The 19,339-nt window shown below is 33.8% G+C and overlaps 1 long non-coding RNA gene across 1 annotated transcript; it reads right to left on the minus strand.

Annotated features, from left to right (window-relative positions):
* Positions 1–3,104: 3,104 nt before the first annotated feature.
* LOC111093110 lies at positions 3,105–5,857 on the minus strand. Its single transcript, XR_005380888.1, has 3 exons — positions 5,600–5,857; positions 5,386–5,482; positions 3,105–3,277 (listed from the first exon to the last, which is right to left on the minus strand). It is a non-coding gene; the product is annotated as an uncharacterized LOC111093110 (long non-coding RNA).
* Between the last annotated feature and the right edge of the window lie 13,482 nt (positions 5,858–19,339).

A 19,339-nucleotide genomic window follows, 5' to 3' on the forward strand; every position in this document is an offset into this window, starting at 1 on the left:
AAGGAAGGAAGGAAGGAAGGAAGGAAGGGAGGGAAGAAAGAGAGATAGATAAGCCCCTGTTTCAATTCCTGTAATCAATTTCCAAATTTTTGGAATACAGGCCATCTGAATTTGAGGATTTCCTGCAAAGCTGTTTTGCAAAGCATAATAGCAGTGACCAAATTTTCAGGAAATTTGATTTATTTGAAACATTAATTTTGTCGTAAAAGCTAGACATCTGCACCTTTACTTTTCCTGAGGCAGATAGAACAATGTAGATTTCACAGGACAAAACAGATTTGCTACTCTTGTTCTTTTCTTGAACTGATTATCCCTATTAAAATAGATTCTCCTTAAGTTTCAGTCAGCCTTCCAGTCAGTGATGGTTTTCTTGAGCAGTATTGTCAGGAAGCTCTGACTTTGATTTAGATTTTGAGCTTTAGTGTCAGGTTGAGTAAAGAGTTGATTAAATTATTTCATTTCATTTCTAAGGTACCATTTTTAAATGTCAAATCATTGTTAGATGCTAGACCTTTCATTGTATTTTAAAAGTGTATTTCAGCCTACTTTTAAAGAAAAAAATACTCCCTAAAATATTGGATCAATAGAGCCTAACTGATGGACATTTATGCAGTTGCATCCAGTTGTCTAAAAATGAGGCCCACATTACAGCTCTAGCTTGAAATCTTCCAACCTTCCTATGTAGTGACTAGTATATTTTTCTTTTCAGTAAGTGGCATGAAGAGAGCTCTAGTGATTCTGATTTCCAGGGGTAACTTCCTCAGAATGCATTCATATGGTGAACAATGCATTTAGTCTTAGAGACATAGACATTTTGTAAAAGTTGAAAGTTACTCAACCTCATTTAGTGCATTTCTTCCTATAGAACGCCTTACCTGAATTTAAATGCAACTTAATGTAAATTTCATGTTATGTTAATGCATTCCTAGTTAGGTGAGAATTTGGTTATATGATTTATCCTTCTTTTTCCTCAACTGTCTTTCAAATGATAGATCACGAAAACTGGAAGTCTCAGTAAGGGAGGAAGCAAGATGCTTGATTAAACACTCATGTAGGAATTACATAGAAGCACCAACAGGAAAAAGCAGATATTGAACCCTGGGTAACAATAGTATATAATATTAAACCATGTTTCAGTGCTTAATATTAATATTATATGAACTTCACTTAATATTAATCTTATATGAACATAGTCTAGAGCTAAGATTTTATGGCTAACATCTTGGGCTTCAGGGCTAATTGGACTGTTCTCTCACATTAGTTACATGCCCTTGTGAACATTCTATAAGCCAAAATTTCCTCATTTATGAAATGTAGGTAATATTGCAAGAATTAAAATGGGACTAAATCAGGGATGCCTGGGTGGCTCAGTGGTTGAGTGTTTGCCTTTGGCTCAAGGCGTGATCCTGGTCATGGGATTGAGTCCTGCATCTGCTTTTCCCTCTGCCTGTGTCTCTCTGTCTCTCTGTCTGTGTCTCTCATGAATAAATAAATAAAATATTTTTTAATTGGCACTAAATCACATAATTTAGAGTGCCTCATAGTGCCTGAAAATCAACAAATAATAGTTCTTTTCCACATTTTCCTAGATGGTTCGGAACTTCTCACTCACTTGAACACAAATGTGGAAGACCTGGAGAAGGATTATCAGCAGTACTAATTATCACTGCTTCTCTTCAAAGTTCTGCGGGTTGTGAGAACAGCTCCCCTCCCCGCCAATTTTCTTCGCTTATGCTTTACCCAAAAGACTCCAGAAATCTAATAGGTCTCTTATTCCTGGAGTCACCTGCATGTCCCCAATGCCAGTGCTACCCAGTGCCCTCCAGGAATGATGTATTGCTTTAAGTTGTATTTTAGCAAGTTCTCATTTTTTTCTGACTGCCCTGCTTCCTTTGGCTTCAGCTTGCTATCCAGATCTTATTAGGCATTCTTCTATCATCAATTTTCTTCATAAATCTAGCTCAGTGGACCTATTTTATATCAAGTAATGTTTAAACACTAGTGGACTGATTGTGTTATAGGATTCATTAATCTTGCCAGGTTGATATTAATAAATGCCTCTAGGGTATTAGTTTTTGTTTGATAGGGTGTTTTTTTTGTTTTTTGTTTTTTCCTTTTTCTTGAAAGAGTTAGCATCACTCTGGATTTGGATATCTACAGAGTCTGTAGCTTGAATATCCAGTGGTAGTGAAGGAAAAAATTGGACCCTAAATATTTGGTTCACTGGATTCCATGTTGGAAGTGCTTAAAAACTCTGAATGGCATTCCTGATAGGTCAAATACTAAATTAGCAATGAGAATTGGTTGCACTATTTTTCTAAATTGTTAATTTGGCACAGAGAAGAAATCATTGCCCCTGCATGTGTTTTCAACATCCATGTTATTTGCTTGTTTTCCAACAGTGCCCATTCAAATGTCCTGCTGAGATTGCAAAATTTGTTCACCATATTTACTCCTTTACTATTAAAAAAATGTCAAATTGGGGGGAGAGTATTATTATTTGTTCTTTTTGACAATTATGCTGTGGATCACGATAGCCTCCATATATGTAATTATATTGTTTAAGGCAAAATAAACTGGTTTACAATTATATATATGAATAACACCGTCAGTGTTTTAAATTGTGGAAATATTCATGAACCAAGATATAGCAATCTAATTTCTGAAATTTTTATTTCAGAAAAACACTAAAAAATTAATAAATACTCTACTCAAAAATATATTGCAGCATTATTTTTCTACCGGTGAAAAGTTGAAGCCAACCAAGATGATGCATGTATATAAACAAAAACTGGAGAAAATCACACACACACAAAAAATCTTAAAACGTTGATTTTCCTGCATGATTAGATTATGGTTGCTTTTTCTGTGCTCTATTATTTGTGATATTATCCAAATTCTTTTTTAAGCTTGTATAGCTATATCTACATGAGAGAGATGGGGGGAGAGAGAGTAAAGTATGTGCATGTTTGTATCCTCTACATCATTTTTTCTGGAAACCATACTCATTTCCCAAATAAATTCAAGAGTGCCATTATTTATACATCTGGTAACTAAAATTCAGTTCTAAAAATAAGACCTGATATTTAAATGTTTATCTTTGTGAAGTTTTATTTTAAAATACCAGGCATCTCTGAAAATAGTGAAGGTTAGAACTGACCAAAATGATTAAGGAAGTTTAAATTTATTCCCATGATAGAATTCAGCAAATATATCCTCAAAGTAATAGAATACACTTGACTTTCCTCAAGACTGATTGCATCTTCATCATGTAGTTCTGCAATATAAACATAGAAACCATAATGATATAAAACGTCCAAGCATTCCACAACAAAGTCAGTATTATGTGACATTTTTATAAAATCTTAAGTTGTCATCACATTATGAATACATACAAATGTTGAATAGAACAGTAAAACTTGCTAATAAAATGAAGTTGTGTCCTTTTACCAGCAGAACATTACCATCAATGATAGTAAGCTAATAGTAGTAATTTACATAAAAATAATAAATTTTATTTTCATTGACTATTCTTTCAAAGTAAGCCTTACTAGGATCCTATGCAATTATAATTCATGGCACATTAGACCATATGCTTTTTTGAAGCAATTGCCAAATTGAGAAATTGAGCACAAGGTTTCATATTTTTACTTCTTAGTGGAATAATTTTTATCGTTCTTTAAATTTAGTTGGGTATAAACAAATCCAACTCCGTATTTCTATTGAGATTCTTATAAAATAAATATCATTAGAGTAAAATTAAAAGAAAAATACACCATCCTGTGCTTACTGGGCGTTTGCTGTTTATGGACTTTAAGGAGACAGGATCTGCAACAGTAATTATTTTAATACTGCAAGCTTCTTCATAAAATATATTTTTGTAATGTAATATCACTGAATGAGTTTCAGTATCTATTTTTCCTTTTGTGCTAGTGCAAAGTAAAAAATGCACAGAAACCAGATTCTACACAATGTGCAAAATCCCCCCTTAAACTCAGAGCGTATATATTGAGGTGAAATCATGTCTGGATTAGTATTAAGAATGGATGGCAGAAGTCCATAAATTGGCAACAATCATGTTTCCTTTGAAAGATTTTGAGGCACGATTTGACAATTAGAGCAAAATTCAAAGGAAAATTGCACTCAGTTGAGCCCACCTATGAAGTCTTTTACAAACTCTGAGAGCCAAAAATTTTGAAAATTGTTCTAGAATGTTCTATTTTTCTTATTAATTTAATGGAGAAATCAATACATGACCTAAATTATTAAGAACTTGGATATTTGCTGATTGCTTTATATACATTATCTCAATTAGCCTTCTCAACAATCACGTGGATGGTGACTAAAATCCCAGTTGACACATAAGGAAACTGAAGCTTTGAGGCAATATATAACATGCTCAAGACCCCTCTGTTAATAAATGATAGCACCAGAACAGGATTCCAGTTATACCTGACTCCAGAACCAATGCTTAGTATGCTTTTTGTGCTATGCAACTGAAGAATATATGCATGTAGGAGTATGGACACACAAAATAGGCTAATAATAGAAAAATTTAAAAATTATATATCAATATTTTAAAAACATGTCATTGTGACCTATGAATAATAAATGGTTTCTCATGAAGGCATGGCATGCGTGATGCAAATTAAACAGACCATGCTGTTGAAGGAGTACAAGCCACGAGATGGAGGACTGGCTAGGTGGCATGTGGCAAATTACCATGCAGCTATTGGGAACATCTTTGTGTTGTAAAAATTTCAAATTTACTGAAAGCAGTTAATAGCATGGTAGTTAATATCCTACTGAGCAAAAAAAAAAAAAAAAAATACTGAAGATTCCAGATTGAGGGGACAGTTTGCAGAGGAAAAGCATCATCAAATGATTCCAATGGATATATTCAGCACTTTGGCATCTGTATTTTCTCATAATAAGTCACTTTAATCAGCTATATGCTGGTTAAAAAGATTTTCCATACATCAAAAATGACTGTTTATTTTTCAGTCATTATAAAATTTTTTGGTCATTTTTAAGGAAATGAGAGCAAATTGCAAACCTATTTTCTGCAAAAGAATCAACAAGTAAAATGCATTTATTAAATGTAAATAACATATAAGTTAAAAAAACAAGGTTCTATTTCCTATTTTGATTGAATTAATATGTTCCCTGAAGTGTTCAATTATTTTATAAAACATTTAAGGTGTTTTAAAATATTTTATGCATTGTACATTATACACATTTGCATTTATAAATCTGTATATTTCATTTAATTTAAAATTATTTTTTATCATACCTTAAGTTCTGGTATGCTAACGTTCCTCTCCTTTTTTGGTATTATGATATCCAAACATAAGTATTATGAATCCAGAACAAGTCAGTGCCTACCTGTTTCAGAGAAATGAACTTCTCTTGTACCTCGTTCTGCCATCAGTTGGTATCAATGTATGTATTTAAGGGTCAGTTTTCAGGCAGTTTTGCCCACCTGGAACAAAATATGCAGCAAAGGGTGGTACATAAGAAAGTCTGGGATCTTGATGGGCCAATGTTTGATTCATTTACCTTCCCTACTGATCAGCTTTACAGTAAGAGAACCACTTACCCTGTAAGACTCGGTAAGACCGTTCGCAGAAGGCTGTCTCCTGATGGCAGTTGCAGTCAACTGAATGTTGGAGAGAATAGGCAAGAGATGAAAATAAGTCTTGTTTTGGGGCACTTGGGTGGCTCAGTCGGTTAAGCGTCTGCCTCCAGCTCAGGTCATGATCCTAGGGTTCTGGGATTGAGCCCCTGGGCTCCCTGAGTCCTTTGAGCCCCTAAGCCCCGAGTCAGGCTCTCTGTTCAGTGGGGAGTCTGCTGCTTCTCCCTCTGCCCTTCCCTGCTTGTGCACTCGCACGCACTCTCTCTCTCACTCTCTCTTAAAAAAAGTAAATAAAATCTAAAAATAAAAAATAAAAAATAAAAGAAGTGTTTTAGGGTGAGGATTTCTGGTAGCATATTTTTCTTTTCATAATATTTTCTTTAATATTATTATTACATGTTGTGTGTGTGTGTAATTGAGATTCAATACACACCCACCCCCTACTCCTGCCATCACATTGCTAGATCCCATATGAGCTCCCAGCATCTATTTTATTCTGAATGTGTTGTTAACTCTGATACACAGGATCTCTGCAAGCAAGATTCCCTTATGCTGACAAGCAATTATGCTGCATCGCTCATATACGAAGAGTACCAGCAAGACTCGACTGACCGTGAATATCTCTTCTGGCTGTTTCAAATTTCTAAGACCAATTCAAATTCAAATTTCCTGGGAAAATTGCACATCAATTGACATATATTTATTATAAACTCTTAGCAAGACCTAAATAAATCTTGTAGCTCATTAACAGTATCACAGGCTATAAAACTAGGTAGCCAACATAAGCTAGTAGGGCAAAGCCATGAGGTAATGGGGCATAGGACATTAAGTTTTCTAGGAGTCTACGAATCAGGAATATGAGCCCTACTTGAATAAGACAGGCCAAATGGTCCACCCTGAAGTGGAGTCCTAGGTCATGATGATGATAACTGTTGGACATTGCTGAGGGAAACAAAGAAAAATATGTTTATGACACTATGTTAGCAACAATAATAACTGCTTCAAAGGAGTTTGACTTTAAGCTAAATATACTTCGGCTAGATACATTATTTTGTAAACATTACTTTTAATTTCCACAACTCTCTGAAGTGTGGATACTTATCTTCATTTTAAAATGAGGACACTAACATGCAGACTTTAAGTAACGCATCCAAAGCTACACAGCTAATAAATGGTTTTGCCAGGATTTCTCAGAGTCCCATCTACTCCATCGTACTTATTATTCATTTGCTCATTACCACACATTGAAATTTTCATGTGACTTTCTCTAGGTATTTTTTTTTTATCCCTTTAGGCAACATTTAGGCAAGACTCTATATCTACTGGGCCTGGTGCTTCCAATCCTGGAAGAATCAATTAAGCTCTAAAATAACAATTGCTATGTTAGAGTATTTCATCACTGACCACTTGCCCCTGCCTCATTTATTTTTGTGTTATATTTAAGAAACTTCAACTAACAAACATGATCTAGAACTGTATTTAAGTGTGCCAAGTATACATAAAAATTAGTACCTCAAAATGATGCACACACAGTAGAAACACAGTTTAGTTCCAATGATGCACTGCTTTCATGTTATAATTCATTCCATAATATCTCACTGTGAATATCTTCATTTATTTATATACAGTTACATGTTTTATCCTTCTGACTTAGTTTTGCGTTCTTCCTATTAAAAACAAAGTGATACTTGTATTCATTGTGTGTGTGTTTGACATCCTTTAGTTTTCTTTCATAGAGAATAAAGAGATTTTACATCATAAAATGAAAATATCCAAAGGATTTCATCATCCATATGAGAGCTAGACTTAATAAATCCAAATTATGAAACTCTATGCCTTACACATGTGCATTTATTCTTTTATTGCCAAGTTGAGATAATTCATTTTCTAATTCCATGCTTTCCAAGTTCCAGTTTTCATATCCATGTATTTCTTATGATATTCTTTTTCCTTTCTCTTATCTCATACTAATGGCCTTATTGGGAAAATCTCAACACATATGTCCCTGTCTTGTTTTTCATTTTATCATGTCCCTTTTTTCGAAATCCCATATAATCTAAAATACTATATTACTTTCCCACTTAGCTTTCCAGAAGATGATGAGCCTGAAGGCCCAAGTAGTCCTAGGTAAGATCATGGAAAAAAATATTTGCATGTAGAAATTTATGTGATTTACAAATCAGTACAAGATATGAATTCAATAGTCAGAATTATCTTACTAATGCAGATATCTGGGGAATACAGGTCCTGTAGTTACTGTCTAGCTACTTCCCAATGGATTTTATGTAGAATAAGAATTCTCCGTTGCCCTGTCAAATCATATCATCTACACAGATTTTTTTGGCAGTGAAGGATATGTGAGCATGGCAGTATTAATAACTGGGAGAAAAACATTCTTGGTTCTCATTCAAGATCATAATGGTGTGCTGTTTAGCATACTATCTTCTGTCTCTGTCTGAACAACACCATAAAGCAGAGCATGGTTACATTTTGAGAAAAATGTCATGAAAATTTTAAAAACCCAGATTTTTGTAGTTTTTAAAACTGATTATTCAAAATACCAAAATTTTCAGTATTTTGTAAATAAGGACACATGCCAAATTAAATCTATTTGGTTAATTTCTCTTCTGAGGTAGATACAATCCCTTTGCGATTATTAAAACCATAGCGTTACTGATGTTTTTGATAACACAGACCTCAATGAAATGAACACATAATCAGTTGTTTTAAATAGTAATATTTTTAATTATTAAACAATTAATAATAGTTCATTTAAAAAGCAGTGTCTTTAAGAACTATCTTTAAGCATCTTTCTTTTTTTTCTTTCTCTTTCTTTTGTAAAAGAGATGTGCTTTGATAAACTGTATAAACATATTATGCGCTATTAAACCTTAAAATTATATGCTTGACAGATAGCATATAGTTCTCTCTAGGGCTTTATTGCAGTCTGTGGAACTTATTAGTTATGATTTCATTGCCAGTGGCAAAACACAGAATGTTCTATAAATTAAAACATTTGGCTATGGCTATGGGAAATTCTCCGTGATGAACAGGGGTTGGAGTGGGGCTGGAAAACAAACCTAACTGCTTTCATTCAAAAAGGAAAAAAAAAAAAAAAAACTTTGGTGTGGACTGATTTTGTGCTTCAGGTTTGTTTATCTCAAGGATTGAACATTCTAAACAATGTGGGAATTGCGGTAATTTTAGAACCAGCGTAGATAAATTTACAAGTTAAATCACAATGTTTACAAAAGAATGTATAAAGCAGTACACCTTACCTATACCAGATGCTAGTAATCCAGATAGCAGGCTATCAGTTCAAAGGAGCAATAACTTGGCCATTCTTTATGTTGACTCCATTTTTCCAAATCCAATTATTTATTTGTTTGTTCATTTATTTATTTATTATTGTTTTTTATAAGAGGGGCCTGCTATTTCCTGTCACCATCAATGTTTACAATCTCTTCATTTCCATTTCATGTTTAATTAAATTATTTTCTTGGAATTAACAAATACGCATTCCACCATTGACCCATGTAGATCAATCCAACAGTATTTTCTGAAGTAAACAAGTTTTGGCCACTATGGTATAGGTAGTTGGTTTCATATTCATTTATATCACATTAATATAGAATTCAGTTTAGGCATACATCTCTATGACTTTAAGTGTGTATATACTATCAATGTAACTTACAGCTTTGCACAGGATAAAAATGATCAAAATTAGGTAATTGCAAATAAATTATTATCAATGCATAGATAACAAGAACACTTTCAAATGAACTACTGATACCTAATTAGTTAAACTTGTTAAATAATTACAGAATCATCACGGCTCTCATTAACAACTGTTATAAACTGATGAAATTTGATTCAATAGAGCTTGTATAAATTTGCACTTGGTTGAAACATCTGCAAACTGTAGCAAACAGTTTTTAGTGCACAGGGATAGAGGCACTTCTGCAGTCTCTGTGACTGCATGCCTTTCGTCCTTCAAAAACTGCAGCCTCTCCTTTTCATTCCTCTCTTTCCTTTTACACTCCTTTCTCCTTTTTTTTTTTTTTTTGCAATCTTCAAGCTCATTCTCATTAGAATTTCAAACATAGCATGTGTCCATGTAGTTCTGCCATTAAATTCTAAATCTAGAGCACCTGTATCTTTGAATGTGGTTTTCATAAGTTTAGAAATATATACACAGTTATTTTGTCTTTCAAATTCTATATTAAACACACAGAGTGTGTGTTTTAAAGAAAATAATGGGATAGGTTGGCTTCAATTAGATTATTCATTTTTCAGGCCATAAAAAATTCTAAGTGCTTGCTGGTTTCTTCACTTACTATAGAGTTAGTCCTCATGCAGTTCATATCCTCTGTGATCTCTTTCTGAACTAAAGCCATAAATATCCCTTCCCTAGCCTGAATTCACCTGCCAGAAACTATTTTAAAATCATAGTGTCTTACATTTGGGGAAATGCACACACCTACATATCCACTCCATCTATTCTGAGCCTTCTGATGAATACAGGAGTGGTGAAAATTAAGGCAAAAGTAATGGGGATAATTGGATTTAGTCTGTATATTGAGCTGCATTGTCTGAAACGTGGGAGTGGGCATGATAAAAATTCCCAGTGTGTCATAGCTTGCTGTTTCTAAAGAGCTTGAAGATATATTTACCTCACTAAACTGGAAAAATATAGGCAGAAATTATATCTACTTCTTTCAACTTCAAGTAATATTCTTTGCACTAAGTTTTTGGGACATACGTCAATTGTACAAAAATTATTATGGAATAATTTTATTTATTTTGTCAGAAGTATTTTGGTACTTTTGGGGCATCAGTAGATTCTGAATAAATCTATATTAATAAAAATATTGAATAATGGGAAGTGAGAAAAGTATAATAATGTGTATGGAGGAAGCACAATGTGAAATAGACAGCCATTTCATGGTTTCTCCCAACTGGAACTTTGAACATTAAATTGTTTGCTTTGTATGTGATTTCAAAGCTCATTAGTTCTAACTTTATAATATTGCAGGTCAGACAACAAAACCTCAGAGACATTAAATGATGTTCTCATTTAACTGTCTGTACCTAACTAGTTACTAAGTTAGTTGTGAGTGCCATGTCTAGAAGGATTTCCCACAAACCAGTTCAATGGTCTTTCATGTTGCTAGTAACCTGAGTATATATAGAAGGACCATCATAAAAAAAAAAAAAAAAAAAAAAAAAAAAGGACCATCATAGAGTGGAATAAACAATTAATTAAAATTGAAGAACTTAGACTAATACTACCTTTATCATTGACTAACAAGTAACACAGTTCTGCTCAGCTTCAGTTTTCTAAGGTACAAAATTAGAATTATTTTATCTATCCTGGAATGGTAGAGCAGATGCAGTCATCAAATGACATACTCTCTATGAGAGGGAACAAACTCCAGACAATACTTTTAAATGCAAATACATTTGAGTGTATACTTATTACTAAAAAATGAGTTCCCAAAGCAAATCTAATTATAATCATCATTTTCTACTTGGACATTTCTCTTTTTTAGCATTCAGTCATTCATAGGCAAACACTGGACACAAACTATATACCAAACACAGTAGTCTATACAGGAAATGTAAGTTGAAAAATATAAATTGAAAAAAAATATAAACTAGTCTCATTCATAGTTTATTTTACTTGGCTAAGATGTGTTCAAGTTCCACTGTTTTAGCTAAATTTCATAGCCACAGATTATACTTGTAGTATAGTCAATGCCTTATAATTGGATAAAGAAGATATAGAATGAGCAGAGATTTTAGGCAGAAGTCAAATTTGATTCCTGCTTTTTGCTTAAGCCACACAGGTAATCCTTGACCAAGTCCTGCTGGCTCTAAACGCCCAATTAATCAGTCTCCCTTTTCTCCAAAACTCTACCACCTAAAATAAGTACCACCCTCTTTAATCAAGACACTACACAACAACCTCTAAAATAAAATAGTCTAGGCTTCACCTTCTGGCCCCTCACACACCATTCAGCACAAAGAAGTCAGAGTAATCTTTCAAATAAATAAGTCAGATTACAGACAATGACTCCTGGCCCTTCTGCAGTGGCCTATAGAGCTACAGATGATCTAGTTGCTACCTAATTCTCCAAATTTATATTATACCACCTGAATTCAGCTTCACTGGCTTCCTTTTTATTGCTTGAACAGATCCAATTATTTTCTATTTTAGCACCTATAAACTTGCACTTATCTCTGCCAGAATGCTGTTTTGCTAATGCTCTGCATGGCTGACTTCATATTTGGGGTTAATTTCTCAGTTCTGTACTTAAATTTTGTCTCCTCAGAGGACCCTTTCTTTATCACATTGCATGTGGTCATTCTTCACTTTTCAGCAAATATTAACCTCATGCCTGCTATGGGCTGAATGTCTTTCTCCCCAAATTCATATATTGAAGTCCTAATGTGATGGTATTTAGAGGTGAGGTCTTTGAGAGGGAATCAAGTCATGACGGTGAGCCTCCATGATAAGGTTAATGACCTTATAAGTAAAGGAAGAGAGATAGTTCTTTCTGTGTGTGTGTGTGTGTGTGTGTGTGTGTGTGTGTGTGTCTGTCTCTTTCAGTCATATGAGCATGCAGTGAGAAGGTGGCTGTGTCTAAGATAGGAAGCAGGTCCTCATCAGACACTGGATGTGCTGACACCTTCATCTCCTACTTCTCAACTTCCAGAACTGCTAGAAATAAGGTTTTGTTACTTAAGCTACTCGGTCTCTGGTATTTTTGTTATAGCTCAAAGTGACCAATATGGTACTTACAAACCTAGTTTGAATTGGCCTGGTAGGCCAGTTATTCTATATCACATCAGTGAGCTATTTTTTTATATAGTCTTAAGATAATTATTGCTTGTCTTTTTAATATATTTGTTTACTTATTTATCCTATCAGTCCACAAAGTTTTAGTCTTCAAGAGGCAAGAATTTTGTCTCATTCATAGAAATCTCCCTGTGGCTGAGCCTCATATCTAGCATATTATGAACATTCAACATATATATTGAATGAATGAACGATTTCACAATATTTTTGAGAAGTGTTTTGAGTCAGTTATTGATGGTTGCTGAGTACGCTTTTTTTGCTATCAAGATCAAAAAGTAACACATATGTCAGATTTATTCATGCAACAAATATTTTTAAACACCAAATACATGTAAGGTACTTGTCCTATGCTAGATACCAGGACCCTAGTTGTGAATAAAACATAATTCTAGCCATAAGGAATTGACATAAGGAAGGAAATAATTTAAAAACTATATTGGTATAAACTTAAAATGGATAAGATGGTAAGTTTTATGTTGTATGGGTTTTGAGCCCCAATTAAAAAACAATATATTAAAAATATATAGAATCAGATAATTCTATTTGAGATATGTTATAAAGGAGAAGCACAGGAGTTGATGAAAATGCATAATAGGAGGAGAGATTGAGGAGAGTTTCATGAAGAGTAATGTTTAAATTGAAAACTAAAGGTTGTTATAGGGGTTGCCTAATTGAAAAGAAGCATGAAAGTTTTAGGCACTTGTCAAAACTCAGATTGTTAAAATGGAAGCTGAGCAAGGCTAGGTAGCAGAAACGGAAAGGTGAAGAGCAACCCAAGATGAGTCCAAAGGGATCATTAGATGAGATCCTATAGTGCTGCCATAGAGGTAACCCTGGGTCTCCCTGCGGTTATGCAAAGGCAGAGAATTCATATTTAGTGCCAGGAAGGTTTTCTGGAGGAAGACTTATCTATAGTGAGATGAAAGGGTAAGCAGAGTTGAGCAGTATGAGTGGGACAGTAAGGGAGGAGAGAGGTGTGAGGCTCTTTGAATTTCAATGCCTACAGATAATTCTATTACTAATAATGGATCCCTCAGGAGAATCTAATGTGGACATCCTACCTCCTCCTTTCATCATATACTATTGCATACAGTCTAAATAGTTTTCTTCAATTTTCCACTCTAATAACATAATTACCTCACAATTTTTTTTTAAAGTTTGTCTTGTTTCTTCTTTATTGTTTTTAATCTTTTTTTCTTTTCCTTTGAGGGAGCAGAGACTGCTGTACATTGGTAATGTTTTTTGAAGTCAAAGCATTACTAAAAAGACTTTCATAAAGATGCTAAGAAACTAGAGACCTTTCTCATACCACGCCTGTCAGTCTTCTGCTCCTCCTTATTATTTGTAGAAAACCAGAAATCCCTTTCCTGGAAAAAAAAAAAGTATTGAAGGATAAATAGGAGTTAAATCAGAGGAAAAAATAAGAAAAGGAGCGACTGACAGAAGGAATCAAATTAGCAAACGCTGGGCTTGTTTAGAAAATTACTAGTAGATATTTTCTTTTTGTAGTGCAATGAAAGACATGATGGACAGGAAATCATCAAATACAAGTATGTGTATTAATTTTCTAGAGCTACTGCAACAAAGCGCCACAGTCTGAATGGCTTAAACAGCAGAAATGTATCATCTCAAAGTTCTGAAGACTGTAAGTCCAAACTCAAACTACTGGCAGAGTTGGTTTCTTCTGAGGGCTGTGAAGGAAAAATATGTTCTAGACCTCTTTTCTTGGCTTGTAGATGGCCATATTTTCCTTGTGGATCTTTATATTCTTTTCTCTCTGTCAATATCTTTGTGTCCAAATTTTCCATTTTTATAAGGACACCAGTCATACTAAATTGGACCCAACTTAATTATCTCACTTTATCTTGATTACTTTTGTAAAGACTCTAGCCCCAAATAAGGTCACATTCAGAGGAACCGATGGTTGGTACTTCAGCATACAAATTTGCAGATAGGAGACACAATTCAATTCATAATAGTGAGTCAACGTGCTCTTGTAAACTGTAGAGAATGGGAAATAAATCAAGCATTCACGTTATTAAACATTTCAGACTATGGAGATTTGCTTAAAATGAAAAGATTTGCCAATTTCTTTTGAAATTATCCTCAAACAAGGGTACATTAACTAGGAATTATCATTGATATCTTTTGTGTTACCATTTTTTTCATATAAAATATGCATTTCAGTAAATAGTAAAATGTGGTCAAATTGTTTATAACTTCCAATTAAAACTCTATGCATCACAATTTTGGATTGAAGACACATACTTTGTCACCTCATTTCAAGAGTTTATCTCTGTCTCAAAGTTCCTCAGCTCAAAAAAAAAAAAAAAAAGTTCCTCAGTTCTACATCCTTTTTTTCTATACTTTTCAATCCTCTAATGCAGACCACTGTCCACTACAACTATTGGTTGTTTCTTAGTTGTATTGTTGCTCTGTTCTAAAATAATTCATCTTACTATTATTTTTTATTATGAGAAACTATATCCATTTTGTGTCATGCTTATAAAAGTAATTTGTGTTGTTTTTAGAAAATATAGCAGGGCCCATAATAAAAAAAAAAAATGACACTTTGCTGGGTAGAGAAAAAACAAATTGTAAGTCTTCCTTCATTCAAGAAATATGTGTCCGTCTCCTACAGGCAATTACTTTTAACTGTTAATATTTTAATTCTTCTAAATTAAGTTTCTTTGGAGTTATTTTTAAATTAACAACTTTAGATCGTAACCAGTCAGTCCCCTGATAAGATAAAGATTTAGCTTATTTTCACCAATTCCTCTTTCTCTTCACACTCCTTCTGACACAGTTTTTGCACCTTTTCCTCTCTCAGTTGGGAAACACTGCAATTTAAATAATACACATATACACAGTCTATCTGTATTGTTCTTCAACCATTAACATTATCTTTCAATTCTCACCTTTGGAATAGGAAGATGGTGATCTCTCTCACTCTCTCCCTTTGCTAAAGCAACTACATTTGAGTATACTTGCCTTTACTTTTACATTTTCAATATCTGTTTTGTTACTGTACTTGATTAATCTGTAGGTACATTTGAATAGATGACAATCTGTTTGCATTATTACAGCTATTTGATGCTTCAAAGCCAAATATTACAATTCATTTCCTTTATTTTAGTATGTTTGTTTATTTTTTTCATTTCATTTTCATTTGCTGCTACCTATTTTTGCATTCTCTCATTATTTCTGACACACTTTAGGATCTTTCTTTTATCATTCTCTGAGAAATATGGATTGCAAATTTGAGTTGGATAACACTGGAAACAAGAACAGTTAGGAGGCTGCTGCCCTGGAACAGCTGAAATATAAAGGGAGCTTAAATGACAATAGTGGCAGTAGGATCAGCTCAAATCCATCATTATTATGAGTAAAATAGCTAGAAGCACGCACTCTCCATAGTGTGTCAGTAGCATCATTTTGCATAGAAAGTATTGCACAATATCATTATATTTTCCTACCATGCAAGTCCTAAGATTAGAGATCATAAAGCCACTCTAGGTCATAGAGATTTCACAATTGACAACTGTGGTAAACACACACACACTCACACACACACACACACACACTAATGCAATAGTCATTAGTAGTGGTGTATCATACTTTTATTGTATTTTTAATAGCTGCACTAAAATTTTTATTAGTTTTTTAAATTAAATTATAGAGATTACAAAATCCCTGAATTATAATGAAGTAAGTGCTTTTAATAATATGTATCCTTAATAGACAATAATTAATTGGGCTATGTATGTGTTGGGGGGCTAGTGGTTAGTATTTGTAAAGGATGACCTTGACATGGTTTGTGAGGCCTCCAAAGCAATTACTGTGGAAACTGAGATGGAAAACAATGGCAAAAAGCAGATAGAACTGCTCAAATTAGTCCAAATCACAGACATTGCTCAGCAGCATTAAATGACAGTTAACTTTTAATGAGGGACGACACGAGGTAATTAAATCTTGACATACAATTATGAAAGAAAATATCAGGTAACAATCTTGCTATACAATACAAAGGGAGAAAAGACATTTTCTGAAAACTTGCCTGATGCTCTGTCATCTGAAACTATTCTTTATGAGTGCAGGGTGAAGGTCAAGGAGGTATCTCAACTCCATCAATCCTTTGGACAGTTACAAATGACCTTTCGCTTTCCATAAGACATTCAATATTCTGAATTGGAGGGATACATTTTTCTGTGTTTAGAAAATGGCAAAATTGAAACCTTTCCTATTGCAGGAGGCACACTTTTGTTGACTCTCTTGGACAGCCTGTTCATTCCCAGAGCTTGTTCAAGCTATGATCTCATTTGCATTAACTATCTAATCTAGAGAAAAGCGTCAATTTTATATTGTGTATCTGAAATTGTTCCACTTGCTGAATAATTTTTGCTCAAGCTTTGAAAAAACCCAACATTGGCCTAATAGAGAATGATAATACCTCTTTTAAAATACTTGAGTGAGTTTTAACTTTAGAGAAGTAGTCCATGAATTTTGCATTTACATTAGAAAGCTGGTAATGGAGATGGAAACAAGATTTTATTCCTGATTTTTTTCCCTATCTGATATTCTTAGAAGAAATTATTTTTGAGTAACAATTAAAATATATTTAAAAAATTTCAGTTCAGAACTAAGACTCCTCTTGCTCTAATGAATTCAGATTTTTAAAATACTTACTTTTTCTTAGTTTTCCATATAAAAGGTCACAGTAATCAAGCTGTCATCAACTTATGAAATATATAACCATACAGCTACTGGCTAAAATTACATTTAGAGGTACCTTAAGATAACACAAGACTTATACTATAGTATGAATAAGTGCATTGTGACACATAATTAAAAAGTTATAAGCATTAAAAATGCACATGACACCAGTTCAAAGAATGAGGCATTTTATTTATTTATTTACTTAATTGTTTCTTTAACACAGAGGTGCTGGTTCTCTCTTATGAGCTAGAGATTGCTCTAGGCCCTGTGGACTATAGCCAGGGATCATCAAGACAAGGTATACACGTCCTTGTGGAGATGCTATTGTGGAGAGATGAAACATAAAAGCAAATGAAACATAGATAATATCATTCCAAACACTGCTAAGTTCTTTGGAGAAAATAAAACAGAGTAATATATAGATAATATGAACTTGGAGCAAAGGAGCACATTTTCCACAGTGTGATTAGGGAATCTTTGAATAAGGTATATACTCTTGCCTGTGAGGCTATCAGAATTGAGAAACAAATATATGTCATTTAATGAGTAATTGATTGAGGTTTTGGTTACTCCTTGCATTCTTCCCAAAGCCATTTCTCCAGCAGACTGATTTTTAGCTATTCTCATTATTTATTCTAAAAAGGAAAGGTAGTTTTTGATCACTGACTAATCTTATAGAAGATCACAGTACACATATTTATTGTCATATTTTTTTGCAATACAGTTGTAAAACGTTAATATTTTTCATGGGAACTCTCTAAGTTTAATGATGGAAGAAGTTAATATAACAAGAATGTTTTCATTTTCTAAGTTCTGTCTTTGTGTTTTCTGTAAATTATGAATTAAGGCTTATTTCTGAGGGGCAGGGACAATTTGTGTTAGCCGGTAAACAGACACAGAGAACTAAAGACAACCCAAAGAGAATTGACAAAGCAAAAATAAAAGTAAAAAAATGATTGATGATGGTTGATATTCTTAAAAGGTTAAAAATAGTTTTGAAAATAAGTTTACTGTAGGATAAGTTGTGATGGGTTCCACTTAGAGTATACTTAGTTTCTTTTTTTTTTAAGATTTTTTTATTTATCCATTAATGAGAGAGAGAGAGAGAGACAGAGACAGAGACAGAGAGGTAGAGACACAGGCAGAGGGAGGAGCAGGCTCCATTCAGGGAGCCTGACATGGGATTTGATCCCGGGACTCCAGGATCACACCCTGGGCCGAAGGCAGGTGCTAAACCCCTGAGCCACTGGGGCTGCCCAAAATAGAAAATATTCTATTGCCAACTCAGACTCATGTGAATCAGAAATCTTATACAGTATCAAACTTTCCTAACAAATTCAAGGATAAAAATCACAGGGCACTGAGATTTCCAATGCCTGTCCCCAGGTTCTATCCTGCTGCATTAGAAGGCACTTAACCCATATTAACTTGTGAGATCTTTACTAATGCCTACAGTCACATCATTTACTCAGAGGCATCTTGGCCATGAAATCTCTCCATTTTATACTTAGTTACATGGCTTATATGATATTCTTTAGGGATCCATGCAAAAGTATGCCCCATGGATTTGCAGATTTTGGGTTGACTTACCATTAGCAATCCTAGCCAAGCAGGTATGTTCTGATTTATAGACAAGGATTCATAGATAGGGGTTCTCCTGTTAACAAATACCAAATTTTCTTTTACCAAGAGATCTATCATTTGCCTGTTTAAAAGAAGATTTCACTGTGTTGAATTCTTCTATCCTCAGGGCATCATCTTTACCTCCTCTTCAATCAGGAAGAAAATGTAAAACAGAGCTTTCTTTGAACCACTTATTTCGCCTAAGCAGACTGCTATACTCATTTCAAAGTATTCATATATATATACATTGGTAGAGGAACCACATTTAATGGTATAATGAGGAGTAGTTCCACTGGCAGGCAACAATGAGAAGGTGATAGAAGCTTTGTTTCTTTTTTCTCATTAAGGGAAAACTCTAGTTTCATCTCCAAATCATAAAGATCATTGCCTATAAATCATTGTAATGAAATCACTGATATAATTCATAAAACTATTATCTCATTACTACCCCTATGTATCCAGCATGAAATTAATGTAAGGTGATATGAAGAAAATAATTGCAT

Source organism: Canis lupus, chromosome 29, assembly GCF_011100685.1.
Source record: "Canis lupus familiaris isolate Mischka breed German Shepherd chromosome 29, alternate assembly UU_Cfam_GSD_1.0, whole genome shotgun sequence".
In the NCBI taxonomy this organism is placed as follows: domain Eukaryota; kingdom Metazoa; phylum Chordata; class Mammalia; order Carnivora; family Canidae; genus Canis; species Canis lupus.